Source organism: Euphorbia lathyris, chromosome 7 (genome assembly GCF_963576675.1).
Source record: "Euphorbia lathyris chromosome 7, ddEupLath1.1, whole genome shotgun sequence".
NCBI classification, from domain to species: domain Eukaryota; kingdom Viridiplantae; phylum Streptophyta; class Magnoliopsida; order Malpighiales; family Euphorbiaceae; genus Euphorbia; species Euphorbia lathyris.
This window is the reverse complement of record NC_088916.1, coordinates 83571513-83593029: the sequence shown is the minus strand read 5'-3', so window position 1 is coordinate 83593029 and position 21517 is coordinate 83571513. Positions and strand designations below refer to the sequence as shown.

Sequence of the window (21517 nt, the reverse complement as noted above, 5' to 3'; positions counted from 1 at the left end):
TCAGACGAAGAGACTGCTGCTGGTCCGTTGATGAAGTTAGAGAGCTTATACATGACGAAATCTCTAACAAACAAACTTCTTCTAAAACAACGTCTGTTTGGCGTGCGAATGCAGGAAGGTACGCAACTCAGGGATCATTTAGATCAATTGAACACATTATTACTAGAATTATGTAATATTGATGTGAAAATTGAAGATGAAGATGCTGCTTTGATTCTATTGGTGTCTTTACCGCTTTCATATGAGAATTTTGTTCAATCATTTATTGTTGGTAAAGATTCTTGGACTCTGGAAGAAGTTAGGTCATCTCTTCATAGCAGGGAGTTGCACCATAAGGCGAACAATACAGGTGCAGATAATCAGGCCTCTAGACTATTTGCCAGCGGCAGTAAGGGAAAGGGTAACGGTGGAAAGAAGAAGTCAAATAAGCCGTTCTCAAAAGGTCCCAAGCCAAACTACACCTGTAACTACTGTAAAGAGGAAGGACATTGGAAAACTGATTGTCCAAAGAAGAAGAAGAAATCAGATAATCAACTAGGTTCTGCTGTTGTAGCAGATGGAAAACATTACGATACTGTATATCACTATATGTTATGTTACGTTACGTGACATTACATTACATCACGTCACGTCACGTTACGTTACGTTACATTACATCACGTCACGTCATGTTACGTTACATTACGTTATGTCACGACACGTCACATTATGTTACGTTACGTTACATTATTTTATGTTACGTTACGTTACATTATGTTATGTTACGTTACGTTAGGGTAACTTATGTTACGTTACGTTACGTTAGGGTAACTTATGTTACGTTACGTTACGTTACGTTACGTTACTGTATGTTATGTTATGTTATGTTACTCTATGTGACGTTTTGTTAAGTTATGTTACGTTACGTTACATTACTGTATGTTATGTTACGTTACGTTAGTTTACTGTGTGTTACGTTACTCTACGTCACGTTATGTTACGTTATGGTAAGTTATGTTACGTTACGTTACAATCCTAAGAATTTATAGATTTAACTTAAGGATTTATAATTTGAGCTTATAATTATTACGTTACGTTATATTACATCACATTATATTACGTCACGTCAAGTTACATTAGATTACGTTACATTACGTTACGTTATGTTGCGTTGCGTTAAGTTACGTTACGTTACGTTGAGTTACGTCACGTTACGTTACGTTACGTTACGTTACGTTACGTCACGTTATGTAAAGTCACATGACGTTACATCTCATCACGTGACGTTACGTTACGTTACATGACATTACGTTACTATATGTTATGTTATGTTATGTTATGTTACTCTATGTGACGTTTCGTTAAGTTATGTTACGTTACATTGCTGTATGTTATGTTACGTTACGTTAGGTTACTATATGTTACGTTACTCTACGTCATGTTATGTTACGTTTTGGTAAGTTATGTTACGTTACCTTACGTTACAATCCTAAGAATTTATAGATTTAACTTAAGGATTTATAAATTGAGCTTATAATTATTATGTTACATTATATTACATCACATTATATTACGTCACATCAAGTTACATTGGATTACGTTACGTTACGTCACGTTACGTTATGTTGCGTTACATTGCGTTAAGTTACGTTACGTTACGTTGCGTTGCCTTACGTTACGTTACGTTATGCTACGCTACGTTACGTTACGTTACGTTACGTTACATTACATTACGTTACGTTATGTTACGTTACATTACTGTATGTTATGTTACGTTACGTTAGGTTACTATATGTTACGTTACTGTACGTCACGTTATGTTACGTTATGGTAAGTTATGTTATGTTACGTTACGTTACGTTACAATGCTAAGAATTTATAGATTGAACTTAAGGATTTATAAATTGAGTTTATAATTATTACGTTACGTTATATTACATCACATTATATTACGTCACGTCAAGTTACATTAGATTACGTTACGTTACGTCACATTATATTGCGTCACGTTACATTACGTTACGTCACGTTATGTTATGGTAAGTTATGTTATGTTACGTTAGGTTACTGTATGTTACGTTACTGTACGTCACGTTATGGTAAGTTATGTTATGTTACGTTACGTTACGTTACAATGCTAAGAATTTATAGATTGAACTTAAGGATTTATAAATTGAGCTTATAATTATTACGTTACGTTATATTACATCACATTAGATTACGTTACGTTAGATTACGTTACGTTACGTCACATTATATTGCGTCATGTTACGTTACGGTACGTTACATCACGTTACGTTACATTATTTTACATTGCATTATTTTACGTTACGTTACGTTACGTTACATTACGTTACGTTACGTTACGTTTCGTTACGTTATGTTACGTTACTGTATGTTATGTTATGTTATGTTATGTTATGTTACTCTATGTGACGTTTCGTTAAGTTATGTTACGTTACATTACTGTATGTTATGTTACGTTAGGTTACTGTATGTTACGTTACTCTACGTCACGTTATGTTACGTTATGGTAAGTTATGTTACGTTATGTTATAATCCTAAGAATTTATAGATTTAACTTAAGGATTTATAAATTGAGCTTATAATTATTACGTTACGTTATATTACATCACATTATATTACGTCACCTCAAGTTACATTAGATTACGTTACGTTGCGTTGCATTAAGTTACGTTACGTTGCGTTGTGTTGCGTTGCGTTGCGTTGCGTTACGTTACGCTACGCTACGCTATGTTACGTTACGTTACGTTACGTTGAATTGGTTACGGTTCGTTTTATGTTAGAATTTTGAATTGGTTTCTTTTGTAAAAATGATTTGTTTCGAAAAAATAGTCTTGTTAGACGTTTGGATTAGTTCCGTTTGAATTTGTTTAGTCTTGATAAAAAAATAATATGTTGTCATGTGTATCATTTGAATTGGTTTCATTTCGTAAAGATTGGTAAAAAATGATTCGTTTAGTAAATATAGTCGTCTTAGACGTTTGAATTTCTTTTGGTTGGTAAAAATTGGTAAACTTGATTTTTTTTATCATATTATTAGATGTTTGAATTGGTTTCGTATGGTAAAAGTTGTTAAAAATGATTCGTTTAAAAAAAGTAACTTTTTTATATATAATATAAGTTATTTTCTCATAAGTGATTTTAGTTTTTAAATTTTGAATTTTTTTCTTATTTCGTTATATAAGTAGTGGGCGTGGGAATAAAATGATTTAATTTTATTATTCAGTAGTGAGTAGTGGGTGTGGGAGTAAAATGATTTAATTTTAATAAGGTTAATTTTACTTTTTTTTTGGCTTGGCTTTTCTTAAAAATTGCATAAAAATAATATGGCAATCAATGTTTGTTTTTGTTCGGCTACTCTCAAATCAAACCAACCCAAAATTCAAACCGAATCGAATTACATATTTATTCAATTTTTTGAGTTCGGGTTTGCTTACCCCTAATGCAATAATATAAATAATAAATAATTAATTTAAGGGTGAACACATAATTAAGCTCCTCAATTTTTAGGATTTTGAAGATTAATTTTACAATTATTAGTTTTTTCCAAACTGGATCCTTAAACTATAATTTCATACACATTGAACCCCTCTATGTGTATGAAAATTAAAAATTAGTTGAAAATCTTAAAAGTTTAAGAGGTTAATCATATGTTTTGATATATTTTTTTATAATGATGTATTTTGAATTTTTTTACTTCACATTTTTTTTTACTTTTAAGAAAATCATTCATTACTTTCTTCGGTTTTTATTTATTTATAATACTGCAATAAATAAGTAGATTTTGTAGCTAAATAATTCAATTTGTTACAATATTTTTATCATAGTAAAGCGGTTATAGCTAATACATTACATACGGCTACAAAATATACTTATTGAAGCAAAGACTAGTAAACAGCTATGAAAGTGTTATAACTGTAGCTATTTGTATATATTAGCTACAAAGATTAATTCATAACTAACTTTCGTAGCTGCTAATTATTAATATTGCTATAGTTGGGCAAAATTTGTAGCTAAATATTAATTAGCTAGAACATTTTTATCATAGTTGAATGTTTGTAGCTAATGCATTACGTACTGTTACAAAAATATATTTAACAAAGCAAAAATTAGTTAACAGCTACAAAAGTGATATATCTGTAGCTATTAATATACATTAGCTACTAAATTATTTTTCATAGCTAACTTTTGTAGCTATAGCTAACATTTGTTGTAGTGAATGCTGAAGTCTAGAGATAAATTGCTAGAGTTTTTGATTGGGTTTGTTGAGTTGTTGAGTTGGCTTGAGTTCATCGTAATTTCTGCCTTTTATGGATGTTGGGAGTAAGGCCCTGTTCTTTATCACTTAATTTCAGTAACAATCAGTTCAATTCAGTTCAGTTCAGTTCAATTCAGTTTAGTTCAGTTCAGTTCAATTCAGTTCAGTTCAATTCAGCATTCAGTTTCAACATTCAGTTTCAGCATCCAGTTTCAGCATTCAGTTTCAGTATTCAGTAATTTATCATTATTTATTATATTATAATTATTTATATATAATTATTTATTATTATTATTATTTATGTATAATTTATTATTATTATTATTTATAGTTTATCATTATCTGTAAATTAGATAAAAGTCAAGAAATGATAGTTTATTAAAGTATATATGGTTTAATAAAAATAAATAAAACTAAAGTATGCATCCATATTTAAAAATTAGAAATTGCATCCATATTATGAATTATTTCTCAAATTTATCCAATTTATCAATGTTAGGGATAAAATTCCACCATTTTAGACGTTAGAGGTAAAATTACTTCTGACCCAAAACGTTATTTTTGCACTTTAACCCTTAATTAAAATAAAAAGTTTAGAGTTTGTATTCATATGAAGATTTGTATTTAATTTCGTAGGCTTTAAATTATATATAAATTTGTGTTTGTATGTAATTTGTATTTTTAATTTAAATTAGACTTATTTTTATTTAATTTCATAGGCGTTTATCGAGCCAAGATTTTATCATCCCGGGCTTTTATTTGATATTCAATTTAGTTTTATCTTTAATAATATATTTATTTATTATTGATATTATTAAATTTATTAGAACCATTATTATTATTATAAGTTCATTAATGTCCAATATTATCATGAAAATTATTTTAAAGTCTAATATCATCATTATTGTTAAGTTCGGTTAAGTTCGGTAGCATTCAGTTAAATTCAGTAGCATTCAATTAAGTTCAGTATTCAGTTAAATTCAGTTCAGTATTCAGCAGTATTCAGTTCAGTTCAGTTCAGTTCAATTCAATTCAGTTCAGTTCAATTCAGTTCAGTTCAGTTCAATTCAATTCAATTCAGTTCAGTTCAGTTCAGTTCAGTTCAGTTCAATTCAGTTCAGTTCAATTCAGTTTAGTTCAATTCAATTCAGTTCAGTTCAATTCAATTCAATTCAGTTCAATTCAGTTTAGTTCAGTTCAATTCAGTTCAGTTCAGTTCAATTCAGTTCAGTTCAATTCAATTCAGTTCAGTTCAATTCAATTCAGTTCAATTCAATTCAGTTCAATTCAATTCAGTTCAGTTCAGTTCAATTCAGTTCAGTTCAATTCAGTTCAGTTCAATTCAGTTCAGTTCAATTCAATTCAGTTCAATTCAATTCAGTTCAATTCAATTCAGTTCAGTTCAATTCAGTTCAGTTCAATTCAGTTCAGTTCAATTCAATTCAATTCAGTTCAATTCAATTCAGTTCAGTTCAGTTCAGTTCAGTTCAATTCAATTCAGTTCAGTTCAATTCAATTCAGTTCAGTTCAATTCAGTTCAGTTCAGTTCAATTCAGTTCAGTTCAATTCAGTTTAGTTCAGTTCAATTCAATTCAGTTCAGTTCAATTCAGTTCAGTTCAATTCAATTCAATTCAGTTCAATTCAGTTTAGTTCAGTTCAATTCAGTTCAGTTCAATTCAATTCAGTTCAGTTCAGTTCAGTTCAATTCAATTCAGTTCAATTCAGTTCAGTTCAATTCAATTCAATTCAGTTCAGTTCAGTTCAATTCAGTTCAGTTCAGTTCAATTCAATTCACTTCAGTTCAGTTCAGTTCAGTTCAATTCAATTCAGTTCAGTTCAATTCAGTTTAGTTCAGTTCAATTCAGTTCAATTCAGTTCAGTTCAGTTCAATTCAATTCAATTCAGTTCAGTTCAATTCAATTCAGTTCAGTTCAATTCAGTTTAGTTCAGTTCAATTCAGTTCAGTTCAATTCAATTCAGTTCAGTTCAGTTCAGTTCAATTCAATTCAGTTCAATTCAGTTCAATTCAGTTCAATTCAATTCAGTTCAGTTCAGTTCAGTTCAATTCAGTTCAGTTCAGTTCAATTCAGTTTAGTTCAGTTCAGTTTTTTTCAGCGATAAAGAACAGAGCCTAACTTCTGCTTCATTCCATAAGTCATGTTCTACACATTCAACCCACGTCTTGAATAACTGCTCTACTTTGACTTTCACGATGGATTGCTTACGACGCCTTTAACTTTCTTGCATTTTAATCGACTCACCAAGCACAGGTTTAAAAATCTTAAATGGTCTTCTAATGTCCCCTTGATTTACCTTAGGTTTCCTCTGAGGTCATCCCTAGAAAAATCTACTTAGACGTAATTTAGACCACTTAATACATTTAAAATTTATATAAAGCCAAAACATTATTTATGGTGCAAACAATTGCCCCCCCACAAGCATGAATTTGAGAGACGAAAATGTATGCTTGTTACGAAAATCTTTTAGACTCCAAAAAAAAAAAATCAAAATGCATAAAGGAATAAAATAAAACAAATTTAAAAGCTTAATTAAAATAAAAGACCAGGTATTAATCTTCCAAATAAATTAAGACTCTTAAAAAAACATTAATCCAAATCTAAAATCAAAACTTAAAAAATAAATATAAATAAATAAAAAATATAAGTATAAACCGAAAAGAAAAAAAAAATGAGATAAAAACAAATACCAACAAGATCAATTAAAATAGAAGTACAGATTTTGAGACTTTCAGATGGACTTAAAAACTATTTGCAGTAGAATAAAATATGTTCAAAAAATAAAATAATAATAAAAAGCTAATCAATTTGATTAGAATTAGAAAACTGAACCGTAGTGAAAGAGAAGCCTAAAACTCACCAGTATATATGTTCGACTTTTTTTTTCTTTCTTTCTTTTTGTTTACCTGCTAATCCAAACACGCATCGGTAACGTCTGCGGTAAGTCTGCATATATCCAGCACAACCTCAGTTTCAGATTGTCCTCACCAGCCACCACGCTTCAGCTGTTGAGGAGGCCGACATCTTTAAGCAATAGTGCTAACATCAGCGCCCATATGTTTTCGGATATGCTACACCATCTCGTCCGATTCACTGGTTCCGTTCAATCTTTCTATGACCGCCCAGTTCGAAGAATCATTGCTGCGATTTATAAGAATCTTGACCCTGCCCTAACTCTGGTCTGCAAGTGTAAGCGATAGGGTGTGTTTCGCCAGGTTGTGACGATCATCAGTGCTGCCAATTTTAGGAAACTGCAGAATCTTTGGCTCGGTTGCTGATATTAAATGGCTGGAGAGTATATTGAAGCAGCTTCGATTGCCGATTGCCGATTACCAGCTTCGATTTTCTCCATCGACGGTGGCAAATAAAGTGAAGCAATTGAAGACCAAACCCAAAGAAGAACAGGAATTACTCGCCATTGGAGGAAGAATGAGAACAAAACCAACATCATCACCTGCAATGTGTTAATATATATCTGTAAGCACGTAATAGAGTTCTATTGTAATTAATATACTTCACTCTTATTATCATCTTTAGGGTTTTGTAATTAGAGTAAGACTAGGTCTCTTCCTGTATAAATTGATAACTCTCTGTAACCCTAATCACTGAGAAATACAATACTCAATTACAACCAGTATTTCATTATAACATGGTATCAGAGCTTTAACACAAACGTGATAGCCGACCTAATTTTATTTCTCTTTTACTCACCTCTTCACCGTATCCCTGCTTCCCAATTATTCTTTTTCTTTTCCTCAAACCTTCCTTTGTTTGCCTAGCTCCTGCTTCCTAATTCATTTATTTATTCACTCCTTTTTTTTTTCTTCTTTTGCCGCCCAGCTCCTACTTCAATTTTATTTTCTTCCTACAACCTTCCATTCCTCCCTTCCCTCAAAATCCAACATCATGGTTAATCCAATCCTAGGCCTCAACAATCCGGCATCTTCCCAACCCTCCACCACGGCACCGGCCGATTTCACCTTTCCTGCTTCATCGAATCCTACAACCATGAACCCTCCTGTCTCAGTCGAAAATTCTGGTTCTAACTTTCATGATTCGGAATTTACCATGGTCACTGACTCTACAAACTCTCAGTCACCGATTCACAGCGCCATGCCGACGCTGGTCCGAACTCAGGCACCTATTCAATCCGCCCCGGTGTCCCAGACAGTACTCACAATGCCAATCACGGCTGCCTCTTATCCCGTGACTGATTCATATTATTTTAACCCCTGGAATTCAAACTCTCCTCATCACCCTGTCTGTCCTGGTTCGCATGTCTCTCATAGCATGCCTCCCTTCAACTCCAATTTTCGTGCTCCTGGTGCAAATTTATTTGTATCCCCAACTGCCCAGTTCACTGATCCTCTACCAACCACTTACCCTATTCCATCTGCTTCTACTCATATTCCCCAATTTTCTGAGAAACTCAATTCAACAAACTACAGAGTCTGGAGAGAATATATTGTGGCTGCTCTCCAAGCTATGGGGGTCTTTGATGCTCATTGTGTGGGAAACTCACCGCCTCCTGCAAAATTTATTCCACGGGCTGCTGGAATTGATTACACCAATCCTGACAACTTCATCTTCAATCCTTCTTACTATCAGTGGGCACAACGTGATCATCTCACTCGCGCCACAATCCTTATGTCGTTGTCTGCAGAAGTTGTTCCTACTGTCACCAATTTGACAACTGCAAGGTCTGTTTGGTTTGCACTTGAGCGCACCTATGGTTCTATTTCAGAAAATAGACGAGTTCAGCTGACCATTGAACTCAATGACTTGAAGAAGAATGATTTACCTATGGCCACATACCTTCAGAAAGTCAAAATTCTAGCTGATGAATTAACTGCAGCAGGTACCCCTGCCAGTATGACTCAGGTTATTGCCTCATTGTTCAAACACCTTGGGTCTGAATATCATGGTGTTCTTACTGCTCTTAATATCCGTCGTGGTGCTCCTGTTGAATGGTTTGAGATCTATGATGAACTAATGCGTCATGAAATCTTACTTCGAAGTGCGGATCCTGTACCCATGGCAAACATGTCCACCAAAACAAATGATGATCACTCCTATCAGTACAAAGGAAAGAAGAAATGCAGCAGCTGTTATCTGTGTGGAGACACACGTCATTGGGAGGATCGTTGCACGCTCAAACGACAGAACAAAGGCCCTGGTTCTACATCTCAAGGCTCCTCTCGCCCGAACTCAGGGTGGAGACGCCCCCTTAGGCCCATACGCCCACAAGCAAACATGACTTGGACTCAGGGTTCTGTTGATAATGCTTCGTTCGACACATTTGATGGCACAGATCAACCCTGGTATCCGGATACTGGTGCTACACACCACATGACAAACAATGCACACCATTTGAATCAATATGCACCTTATGAAGGTTTTGACACCATTCAGTTTGGTAATGGTCAAGGTTTGCCAATTTCTCACTCAGGCACCTCCACAGTTTATAAATTTAAGCTTAAAGATGTTTTGCTTGTCCCTAAACTCACCAAATCTTTGCTTTCTGTTCAAAAATTTACTCGTGATAACTCATGTTACTTTGAATTTTGGCCCTCTCATTTTTTGATAAAGGATCAGGTCAGCAAGGAAATCCTCTTGCGAGGCCCGAGTAGAGATGGACTGTACATGCTACCCAGTACATTGAAGCAAGCATTGGTGGGTGAGAAGATCCCATATTCCCAATGGCATGCTCGTCTTGGTCACTGTCATTCTCGCAACGTTCAACAAATCATCACACAAAACAATCTTCCGGCCTCCAAGTCTACTTCTGTGTGCTGCTCATGTCCTCAGGGCAAGATTTCTAAGTTTCATTTACCTTCTGTTTTTCGCAAAAGTACCTCTATGTTTGAGTCTATACATTCTGATGTTTGGGGACCTGCTCCAGTTCATTATGTCTTAGGACATCGTTATTTTGTTATTTTTATTGATGAATTCACTAGACTTAGCTGGATATTCTTTATCAAAAATAAAAGTGATGTTGCATCTATTTTTTCTCAATTCTATGCCATGATTGTGTGTCATTATTCTGCAAAAGTTAAGAATTTTTATTTTGATTTTGGTGGTGAATTCCAGAAATTACGTTCATTTTTTGCTCAAAATGGGATTGTTCACAAAATTGCTTGTCCACACACACATGAACAAAATGGTATATCTGAACGTAAAATCCGTCATGTGGTAGACACTAGCTTGACACTCCTTGCTCATGCGTCTATTCCGTTGCAATATTGGAATTATGCTATGAGTCACAGTGTACGTCTAATTAATCTGCTTCCAACCTATGTACTTCAAAATGTCTCGCCTTATTTTAAAGCATTCAATAAAAATCCGGACTTCAAAAAATTACGTGTCTTTGGGTGTGGTGTGTTCCCTCTCCTCCGTGCTTATAATCGACATAAATTTGATTTTCGATCCCGTCTTTGTGTCTATTTGGGAGACTCACCAAATCACAACGGTTATATCTGTCTCGAGATCTCCTCTGCACGCATTTACTTCTGCAAGCATGTCACGTTTAGAGAAGAAATTTTTCCGTTCTCCACTGCCTCGATGAGCATGTCATCAACAAGCACTTCACCCGTCAATGCGTCACTCCCATCCCTGCTCGGCCCTCCACCAGGTACTAATATTCTTGCTCATCCCTCAATCACTAATATACACACTTCTCCACACATTATAAATAATAATACCTCAACAAGCCGCTTGCATAGTGTCCCTCCTAATATTCAGCCTGTCAAAAATTCAAAAAATCTTATCCATAATGCTACGCCTCCCATCTCTTCAAAAAATAATGTTTACAGTCCCTGTGCAAATTCCAACATCACTCCCATACCTTTGGGTCAAAGACCTAATAGTTGTCAACCTCTCTCATCATCATCACCACATGCAATTACTACCCCATCCTCCTTAAACATTAACCAATCTCCACCCATTCCTTTGTCCTTGGTGTCAGCCCCTACCACAAATAACTACCCCACTACCACTCATCATGGTATCAGAGCCTCTAGGACCAAACGGTCGAGGGTTCGAGTCCCGACAACCTCATTAATTTGTGGAATTAAAACACATGGCGGGATGGACCTGTGTTGTGCACGCTGCAAGCCCAAGGGGCATTTGCGTGTGGGGGTGTGTCCGAGATAAATATAAGATATATGATTGGGCCTTAACTACAAGCTCGAGCTTTTAGTTCAATGATGCTTCCAAAGCCTAATATACTTGCCATGGAGAAACTCATCCTCAAACTTCAGTCCCTAGCACTCAATTGCGAGCCTTTCACGGCTTCCATCATACTTTGAATTTGAGATCACCGACTTTATTTTGAAATCTATCAAGATTCTTATTCTGCTTGCTTTAATTTAGAATTTTTTTATTTTTTATTTTTTTTTTGCAAACGGAAGGATCTTACTCACCATTGCATCTTCTTGAATCCGTGTTCGTGACAAAGTCGTCCCTGGGGCAGCTGTGTATATTATTACATGTACAGTCCCTATCGTGATGGGAAAGCTTGCTAGTATCCAAGATTAGAGGACGGGTCAATCATTGATCAGGTTCCTTTAATCACGGTGCTACCAAGTTGTACATGCATCACCAACTCTTGTTGACCAAGTTTCCATCATTGGGCTTGCTTGTACGTTGGATTAGAGCTCTTGAACAGAAGTCCATAACTAGTCCTTGTTCTCACGAAGGGTTTGTCGGTGTCAAGAAGTAAAGGCCTCTGAACATAAGTGCACAACCAATACCTATTCTGACAAAAGTTTCTCGGTGAGAAGGATTAGAGGCCGGATCAATCATTGATCGGTTTCCTTTAATCAAGGTGCTACCAACGAGTTGCTTGTGATTCCATCACCAATTCAAGTTATCAATGAAGCTGTTGTGGACATCAGTGCACTACCAATCCTCATTCTAACGATGGGTTTGCCGGTGCCAAGAAGCAGAAGCCTAATCAATCAATTCAATGCAGAAAATCAACATGATTCCATCAATGGAAAGGTAAATTCTCCTCAGAGAGATTTCTTTGTTAGATAGATGTTGAGCGATTTCCGCAAGTGCACGGTATACGCTTGTAGTAATAAAAGATATCGAACCCATATGGAACGCTTTTTAACTAAAACTTTATTTAATTCGGTTTTAATCATGTGTTTAGGTTTAATAAAAGAAATACGTTTAATTGATGGAATTGGTTTTGCTAAATTAGGATTAGATAGAAGGATTATATTGAGTTTAGAGAACAGTTCCGTCTTTGTGGTTTTGATTACAAGACAGATATTTCCGCAATTGGAATAAAATAGAACTTATTTTCATAAAGCAAAGAAAACAACTTTAACTTTGTAAGATTATGGACATGTAACAATATAGCGATTTATTCAATTAAATGGCTTCGAACCATAGAAATCCCCCTGATGTTGAGGTGATTCCTACCTTAATCAAACTAGTGTTTTATGTCTGATAAGCCGCGATCAGCGATCATGTCATCCATAAAAACTAAATCTGTCAAGTATTCAACAAAGTTCTTATATGAATAAGATGGAATAGAACGTTTTAATAAAAACACCAATTTATCATTTTGAAAATCATTTTGTCAGAACAATATCAAAATAACAACAGTAAGAATGTATTGAATAAATAAGTATATCATTAATGAAATGTGAATTTTCACAAGTTAACAGAGAAGTAGAAACTTGGATAGCATTGTAACGAAAACTTTGAGATCCGGGTCGTCAATCTTTCTCTCAAACTCCGTAGGTTCGTCAAACCTCATGCGCTTCAGCCGTCAATTCTTCTCGCTGGATCTTCGGAATAGAGACTGATCTCGTCTACTACCAGAATGAAAACTAAACTAATACTATTTTTATAACTAATCTAATAACAATTCGTGTACAGCACGATTGTTTACACAGAAATGAAATCTAACTTTCTGATTCTTTTCTGAATCAGAAACTCAACATAATAACTTTCTTCTCTAATTTCTCTAACTTTTCCAACATACCCAACATTGATTTCTTGAAATGGATCACTTATTTATAGTTGTTGAAGGGTTGTAAATGATGGGTCGTGTCCGCTGGTGAGGGGTTGCTTTTATCCGAACGAACAGACGCGTTTTTCCGATATAAAACATGTGTTTTGTGTGCAGAATGGTTCGCTATCGCGACTGAGATTCTGAAAATCTCAGTCGCGACAGGGGGTATAGGGACGAGTGAAAACTTCATTTTTCTCCCGAGCTGGCTTCCGTAGGTCGGGACTGAGATTCTCAAAATCTCAGTCGCGATAGAGAGAATTTTCCCTGTCTCTCGACTGCTTTTCGTCCTTCTTGAGCGTTCTTCTTACTGATATGCATTCTCGGTACGTTTTTTAGGTTTTTCCTCCATTTTAGCTCCGTTTTCTCTCCGTTTTCGCTCCTATTTGGATTTTACCAAATATTTAGGTACCTTGCATCAAAGAAGTAAATAAAGACGTAAAAGTATTCCAAATGAATATAATTAGCACGATTTCAATGTAAATTTAACGTATTTATATATGATATTTTAGGTATATTTTGGGCTTAACAAACTCCCACACTTAAGCTTTTGCTAGTCCCGAGCAAAATTTCACTGAATTTATTCTTTAATCAATCTCTTTATAAATAGAACATATATCCATATATTCCTCTTTAAATTAGTTAAACCGAAAGATAAACTTTTCATGGTAAATTTATACGCAAAGTATCAAACTAGCTAGTATAAAAGAGATATATCATTCGTCTTGTATTTCAATTTTTATATTGAAGTATTCGGGACGGTGTAAGCATGCATGTTTTTCGAATCTTTCGTCTCTAGGCAATTAAAAGCACAAAATTTCCTTTCCTAAATCTAAAATATTACAAATATGGATTTATTAAGGACTTAGGTTTAATATATTTGCTTAGTTACGCCCAAGATAAGGGTGGTCTCGATCGTAACTTTATACGCATTTTATTTGCTTTCGTGTTCGTTTAAGAGGTACCGACCATGCCATGGGTGGACGCAATCGTTACTTAAAACTTTAAACACGTTTAATTTTGCTTTAATTTCTAACGTTCCTTTCATACCTCGACCGTGATAAGGATGGTCGCAATCGTGGCCAAAAGTAAACGGTACTTAATGTTCTTCCCTTTCATACCTCGATTGTGATAAGGTTGGTCTCAATCGTGGCCAAAAGTTAAGAATACGACTAATTATAAATTGGGAAAAGAAAAATAGCACATTCATCCTATATTGACTTGAAATTCAACATGTATTATGGCTAAAGTTTCCTTAAAAACTTCAATTGGTTTTTAATGTAAGACGAAAAAAATAATATCGAGCTAAAAAGCTAAAGTTGTTAGTTCGATTTATGCCTATAAACCTAATTGAAATTTGAAAATAAGATTTATATTTATCATGAATTCATGATATAAAATAGAGATTTGAAACTAAAGAAATTTTACTTACATACATTTACTCGAGACGTTTTTTGTAAAATCGTATCGGAGATTTGTAAAAATATTTGTAAAATATGGCCCGTATAGAAATATTATTTCTATCAATAATGATAACCTTAAAATATGCTTAACATTATTTTGAAAGTAGAATTTATTTGAAACATATGAAATATATACTTAACAAAAAGTTACATTTATGAAAAATTGCTATTATTTTTAAAAGTGTTGCACTTTATAAGCAAAAATGTTGCATTTGGTTTTGAAAAATGTTGCATATTATACTTGACTTAAAATTGAATAACAATATGCAAAATAAATAGCATTCATTCTCATTCGTACTTAAAATTAAAAATGAATATGAAATATCTCCTCCCACACTTAATTTGGACCATGTCCTCATTGGTGCAAAAAGCGATAAAACACGAAAAATAGTACGAAGTAAACCATACGAATTAGAATTGAAAAATAGAGTACCATAACATTCAAACATAATAAGAAAGAAAATTGTACCAAACATAATTTTAAATAGTGTACCAAATCGAACAAGACATAATAATAATAACGAAAATGAGTTAAAGATAGAAAGGATAAAACCTATCAAGGTGAAGGTGGTGGAGAAGGCGTAGTCTCAACTCCTTGGCGTCGGAAGAAAGAGAGCAACCGGCGACGAGTAGATTTGTGCTCACGTCTCAATGTAGTGATATTGGCATCCACCGTGTTTATCCTCGAACTCATTTCGGTATTATTGGCAACGACTACATCCAACCGCAAATTCATGTGACGGTTAATGCTCGTTCATTTGTGTCAAGACACGTTGCCATCCAACTTGTTCTTCAACATTCGGTGCCACATTTGCTTGCTCGGTGGCATTAACATCAACATGCTCCTCTTCCTCCTCATCTGCATCAAATTCCGCCTCATCTTCCTCATCATCATCTTGGGCACCTAAACCTTGAGAACCCGAGGCATCACTACTCATGGCAGCAAAAACACGTCTTGTGCGATCCGCATAAGATATAAAGGCGGGCGGTCCCATTTTCTTCAATAAATTGGCCCTTTGAAGTACCGTGAGATCCAAGAAAGGTAAACCAACATGAGGCATATTTTGATAATCCGCTAATTCACCTCGAGCGCCCAAAACAATACCGGTAATTAAATTACCCATAGGCACTTGCTTATTGCGGGACTTAGAAGCTCGAACTAAATTAGTAAATATCATCTCAATACTATCAATTGTCAAACCCTTAAAAATAGCATCTAACACAACCAAATCACGAACTTGCACTTTTGAACTTTCAACCCGACCAAATAAAAAACTTGTGAAAGAAGAATATACAATCATCCTTAAGTAGCTTACTAGATGTATTCTTTGGACTAAAAACATCTAAACCGGTGAAAGTATTCCAAACCGTGTGTGAATCAAAAGGTTTTGGTTTGGAATAAAAAATTCCGAGTAGGAAAACCAAACCAACGGTTCATGGCCGCATACCCAACCTCAAAACGAACTCCATTATTCCGAAAAGAGATAACTCCTTTCTTTTTGTCATAGGTTAAAGTAACCAAAAACTCAATAATATGCGATTTAATACTAGGAAAACGCATACTAGAAAATCTTTTCCAACCAAGAACGGATAGATATTCATCAATACGCTCGGTAAAAGAAAATGTGTTTACCGTATCGTTGTCAAGAAAAAGCATGTCGACGAACTCTATTTGGCTATTAGAAAATCGGCGATATTTGCGTCCTTCGACCTCCGTCGCAATGTCGAACGGTTCTCTATATTGAACCTGTAATCGATTGACTTCGATGGCTTTAGTTTTGTTAGCAACGGTCTTTTGTCTAGGCATTTTTAGTGAAATTTGGTGAAAGAGATGAAGAAAATACGAAAGAGATGAAAGGGAGAGTAAAAGATAATGGTGGTGAATTAGGGAAGAAGAAGATGAATAGGGTAAAGATTTATGGGGAAGATGAGTGAATCTTGGTATTGGGAAGAGAAAAGATGATTGATTGGTGTAAAAAGAGGTGATTTAAATAGGTGTATGTAATAGGTAGTGATTAGGATAGTTGAATAGGTAGTAAATAGAGTAGGAATAGGAAAAGAGAGTGAAATTTCGTCCAAATCCCGTCCCTGCAGGTCGCAAGTCGCGACTGAGATTTTCAAAATCTCAGTCGCGACAGCAAGTAGGGAGAGGGGCGAAATTTTGCGAAAATTTTTTTCCACTGCTGTCTCAACTGAGAATCTGAAATCTCAACTGAGATTTTGAAAAATCTGGGTAAAATTGGGACTGTTTTTGATGATTTTAACACTTCAAAACCAATTTCTCCGTGAAATAAGTGACATTAATGTGAATATTAATCCCTGAAACTGAGATAAACAAAACTGAAATATTAAATTGAAGGAAAACAAAAGGTTGTTCCTTAAATGAAAGAAATAAACTAAGGAATTAATGCACTTTTATTCACTATTATAAACAATACCATAATATATATTTACATAGAAACATTATAAAAACATAAATTACAATCAAACACTCATATATATTAAAAACAACAGACAGAAACGCATAAAATATATCCCTAAGTAGAGGACAGACGACGTGCATTGGCTCTGTTAATCTTCGTTTGAACGAAGACTTGCTTCTCTGGTGCAGAAAGAAATGTTGGACCAGAACGGAAAACTCGTTTGACAAGTCTCTCGTTCTCAAATAGGGAATGGTTCTGTATCAGTCCAAGGAACAGAAATAGTTCCCTTGGCTCCTAATATGATTCCACAAATGATGTTCACTATAGAAAAAATTGGATTATTAAGGACAAAATATGAGGAACAATTTAAACATATTGTCCTCAAATATTATTTGCAATTAATATTGCAGACTAATATATTAATTGTCTTCTTTTCCTTTTTTATGTTACAATAGGGGACAAAATTATATAAAATAATTATATAATATTAATTTAAACATTACTAATTTTTAGGAACAGAATCCCTACTCTGTAACGTGTCTTCTTCTTCCTTTCGTTTCTCTCTCTTCTTTTAGGAACAGAATCTCCGGCTATCACCTCCCTCTTCATTCAAACCTCTCCTTATGTCCTATTCCTTTCTCAGGCCTCCCTTATCTAACATTCCCTTTCGAAAGGTCGTACTTTTTTCTTGTGTAAATTGACGGTATAACTGTTGGCAGGAGTTGTGGTCATGACGGAAACCTCATGCCAGCAACGAGAAAGGAGGAAAATCTAACATTGAAGAACTGGGTTTGTCCGATTATAGAGGTATTTGTTTCGATTTTTTTTTCAATTGTTAGATCAAATTGAAGGCTTTGTCATGATTATCATGGTTTGAAATCTTTAATTTAATTATTGTATTACTAACATTTATGATTTTGAGTTGAATTTGATTAAGATTTAAGCCTATATAATTTGGGGATTTTGACCCATTTTTTGTCAAATTCTTTATCTGCTCATAAGTTAGGGCTCTTATAATAACTGTTTGAAGTTCAAAGTTAGGATTTGTATATTTAGTTTTAGGGCAAGCTTTTAAAAATTTTGATTGTAATCCCAAACAAGAAATTAAAAAGTGACACGCTTCTGGTTATAGGCAAAGGAAACGTATTGCCCAACCCAAACCAAATAATAATAGCTATATACACATTCTAGACTTTTCGCGAACATACCACAACTGGAAACGAAATGGGGTGGGTGTGGAAAGACGATTTCAATTCTTCATTGCCTTCCGGTGATTTGTCCTCCTCCTCTGGTGGGAAGGCATGCTCCACCAGAACGGTAGTCAAATCTCAGTGCAGGACGGAAGAGGTGGAGCCCGGGAAGTTCATCCGAAAGTGTGAGAAAACCGAGGATGTTACAGACTTGGTGGGTAAAGGGTTTTCCAGATCAAGCGAGTTGCACGAGTCACCATTTAACTTCCCAGGGCTTAGAAATGATGTTGAAGGGATTGAACGCCACTTTCTCGGTAGAATCAATCGATTCTTCGAAGCAGCTGAACATATGCGAAATAGCCTTTTTGATAGTTTGGACGAGTTATACAAGGACAGCCCTTCATCCTCACCATCTATGAAGCGAGGGATACCTAAAAAAGAATCCTTCCAAGAACCAAGCAAGCCAGACTCTGGTAATATCGATCTTTATTGGTTGGCTAAAGACATCTAGAAGGTAAAAGCAGTTTGCTAAGTAAATTTTGAGCTGACATACGCACTTTCTGATTCTCTTACAGCTAGAGGTTATATGGTAGCTGAAATACAATAAATTTTTACATATTTGGTTTTTATGTCTTTACATGATTTTGGGCTACAAGATGTGGATTTGTGATTTTGTTATATGTTGCACTTGAATAGTAATGCATGTTTTGCTGAGTTGGTTGCATTTTCCTTTGGTCGAGTGAGTGTCTGCAGACAGGGATGAATTTGAAGAAGTTAATAGGAAGTTTCATATCCGTTGTCGTTTGAAGGTTAAATTATGATTATTAGTGTTATTTTGATTGTGAGGAGTCAAATTGTGATAGCCCAAAAATCTTCTCTTTTCCTGAACTTAGCTATCATATATTACATTCCTTTAATAATCATATGAATTTTCAAATTATTTTATTTTGGTTATGTGAATTTCTGTATTGCTTATGTTAATCACAGTACAAGGTCTTTTTGTTGAATCACAAGAAATTGAGAGTGAAGGAGATATATTAGATGAATGTGATATAAAGTGGATGAAAATCATGGCCATGAACAAGATGTTCCAAATGTAATGTGAACTAGTGGTGAAAAAAGCTCATGAGGTTTTTGTGGTGCATAAGGAGGTAGAAAGAAAACTTTCATAGAAGGAAAGAAAGAAGAAGGAATTGTAGAAATAGAGGCGATTCTTGTTTATTTTGGTGTTTCACAGAGAGATAGCGATGCCCAAGAAGAGTCAAGTGGTAATTTTGCTTATCTATCTCTATATATATCCTCTGTATTTTTCTTGCATTACACAATTGTTTATTAGTGTAAGTTATGTTGTGTATAATAAAGTTATTCTATTTTAGACAAGACACATGTAGCAGGTATTGGAGGATGTTGCATTGTTGCTCTTATGCTCAAGCTCATTATTAGCTTTGGTGCCAAATAATCAATTTCCATATCCAAATGTAAGAACCATTGTGTTATTTTTAGTTAATTAGCACAATTATAATGTTTTAAGTATGATTGTTATTAGGCATGCTAACAGGTTCAGAAGCTGCAACAGTATACCACAACTTGAACTAGAGACATCTCACGCTTGATTTGCCTCTAAATGACTAGGGGCTTACTCTTCTCTTCCAGTTAAGGAGTTAAAGATATGTTTAGTTTACCCGTCTTTTAATATGTATTTTGTTTACTTCTTACTGTCTTTTTTCCTTATCTCAGAATGTGTTAGACACCTAGAATACAAATTTGAACCTGCAGTTTCAAAATCTCCCCCAGAAATCCTAAGCATAAGGCAAAGGTAAGGCATAAGAACATAATATTTAAGTGTTAAGTTGGAATTGATTGAATTTCTCGTATCTGGATATCTCTTTTGCTTGTGTATATTGTGCAACATAAATTCAATGTCCTTTTGACAACTTATGAATATCTAATGAACAGACATGAAAGACTAAAACTAAGTAAAATACATTGACATTTTATTATAATTGATGAAAGTCACCAAATAAAGAATGCTACTCTTAAGTTGAATGTTGGATTGAAACTCTATCAGAGTGAGAAAATTGCTATTAGCTTGAACACTATTCCAGGTAACAGAACTAATCCCCCAGACTTTCTGATTTGTGTGTCCTTTTTGTTTTTATTTTGCAGAATGAGGAATTTGGGCACTGCTCAACTTTTTATGGATTTCAGGCAATGGTTTAACAAATCATTCTAGAGTAATGGTGAAAATTCAACTGTTGAAGTAAACCTTTTTATCAATCATCTTATACCTAATATTGTTGCCCTTTCACCTCAACTGAAATGATCTAGTTCACTCAAGAATTTTAGTTGCTTGAGTTATTTGCTATTAATTAACTTCATGTTCTAGAACTGTGTTGTAATTTTTATAAAGTTAACATGTTAGGGTATTTGAAAATATTAAGTTGTTTTCATGTGGATATATTTATTGAAATCTTAATTTCATTTGCTTTGGGAACAAGATTTGTTGTTAATTCATTTCTTGGGATTTTGGTTGTTCACGTATGTGCATATTTGGTCATACATGTTGAGTAGATAGCTTGTGGCATGTAACATTGCTTGCTTAATCTGGATTGATACATTCTGTAGTGCTCCCTTCAATCCAAACGTTAATATATATATTTTCAGGTTTGTTAAAATTTCTGCTAGGATTTTTTAAGGACAAATATAGTCTCCTTTGCATAGGGATGATAATTGCCCCTTAATTTGAGGACAAACAAATTGCTCCCTAGTGAATGGATAAAAGTCGTCTCCTCTGCTTAGGGGCGACATTTGTCCTTTCATTTAAGGACAAAAATTTGTCTCCTAATTCAGAGACAAAAATTGTCTCCTTTATTTGGGGACGACAATCGTCCCTAAGAACGGGGACGATAATCGTCCCTCAGAATGGAGACGATATTTATCCCTAGTCTTAGGGACGACAATCGTCCTACAAAATGGAGACGACATCATCCTTTTCGTCCCCTATAGAATTGGGTACGCTCGCATAGGGGACAGAACAAAGGGACGAAAAAAATTGTCCCCAAAAGTATAGGGGACAATTTTTCTTATTTTTGGGGACAATTTTAACCGTCCTCAAAAGTCATTTTTTTTTGTAGTGG

At 34.6% G+C, this 21517-nt stretch overlaps 1 long non-coding RNA gene across 2 annotated transcripts; it reads left to right on the top strand.

Annotated features, from left to right (window-relative positions):
* Positions 1–17720: 17720 nt before the first annotated feature.
* On the top strand, positions 17721–20877 carry LOC136200659 (uncharacterized). 2 transcript variants are annotated; one of them, XR_010673430.1, is made up of 6 exons: positions 17721–17997; positions 19368–19648; positions 19757–19858; positions 19939–20032; positions 20118–20196; positions 20547–20877. It is a non-coding gene; the product is annotated as an uncharacterized lncRNA (long non-coding RNA). The 2 variants fall into 2 exon arrangements; XR_010673431.1 differs by having other exon boundaries at positions 19927–20032.
* Positions 20878–21517: the final 640 nt, after the last annotated feature.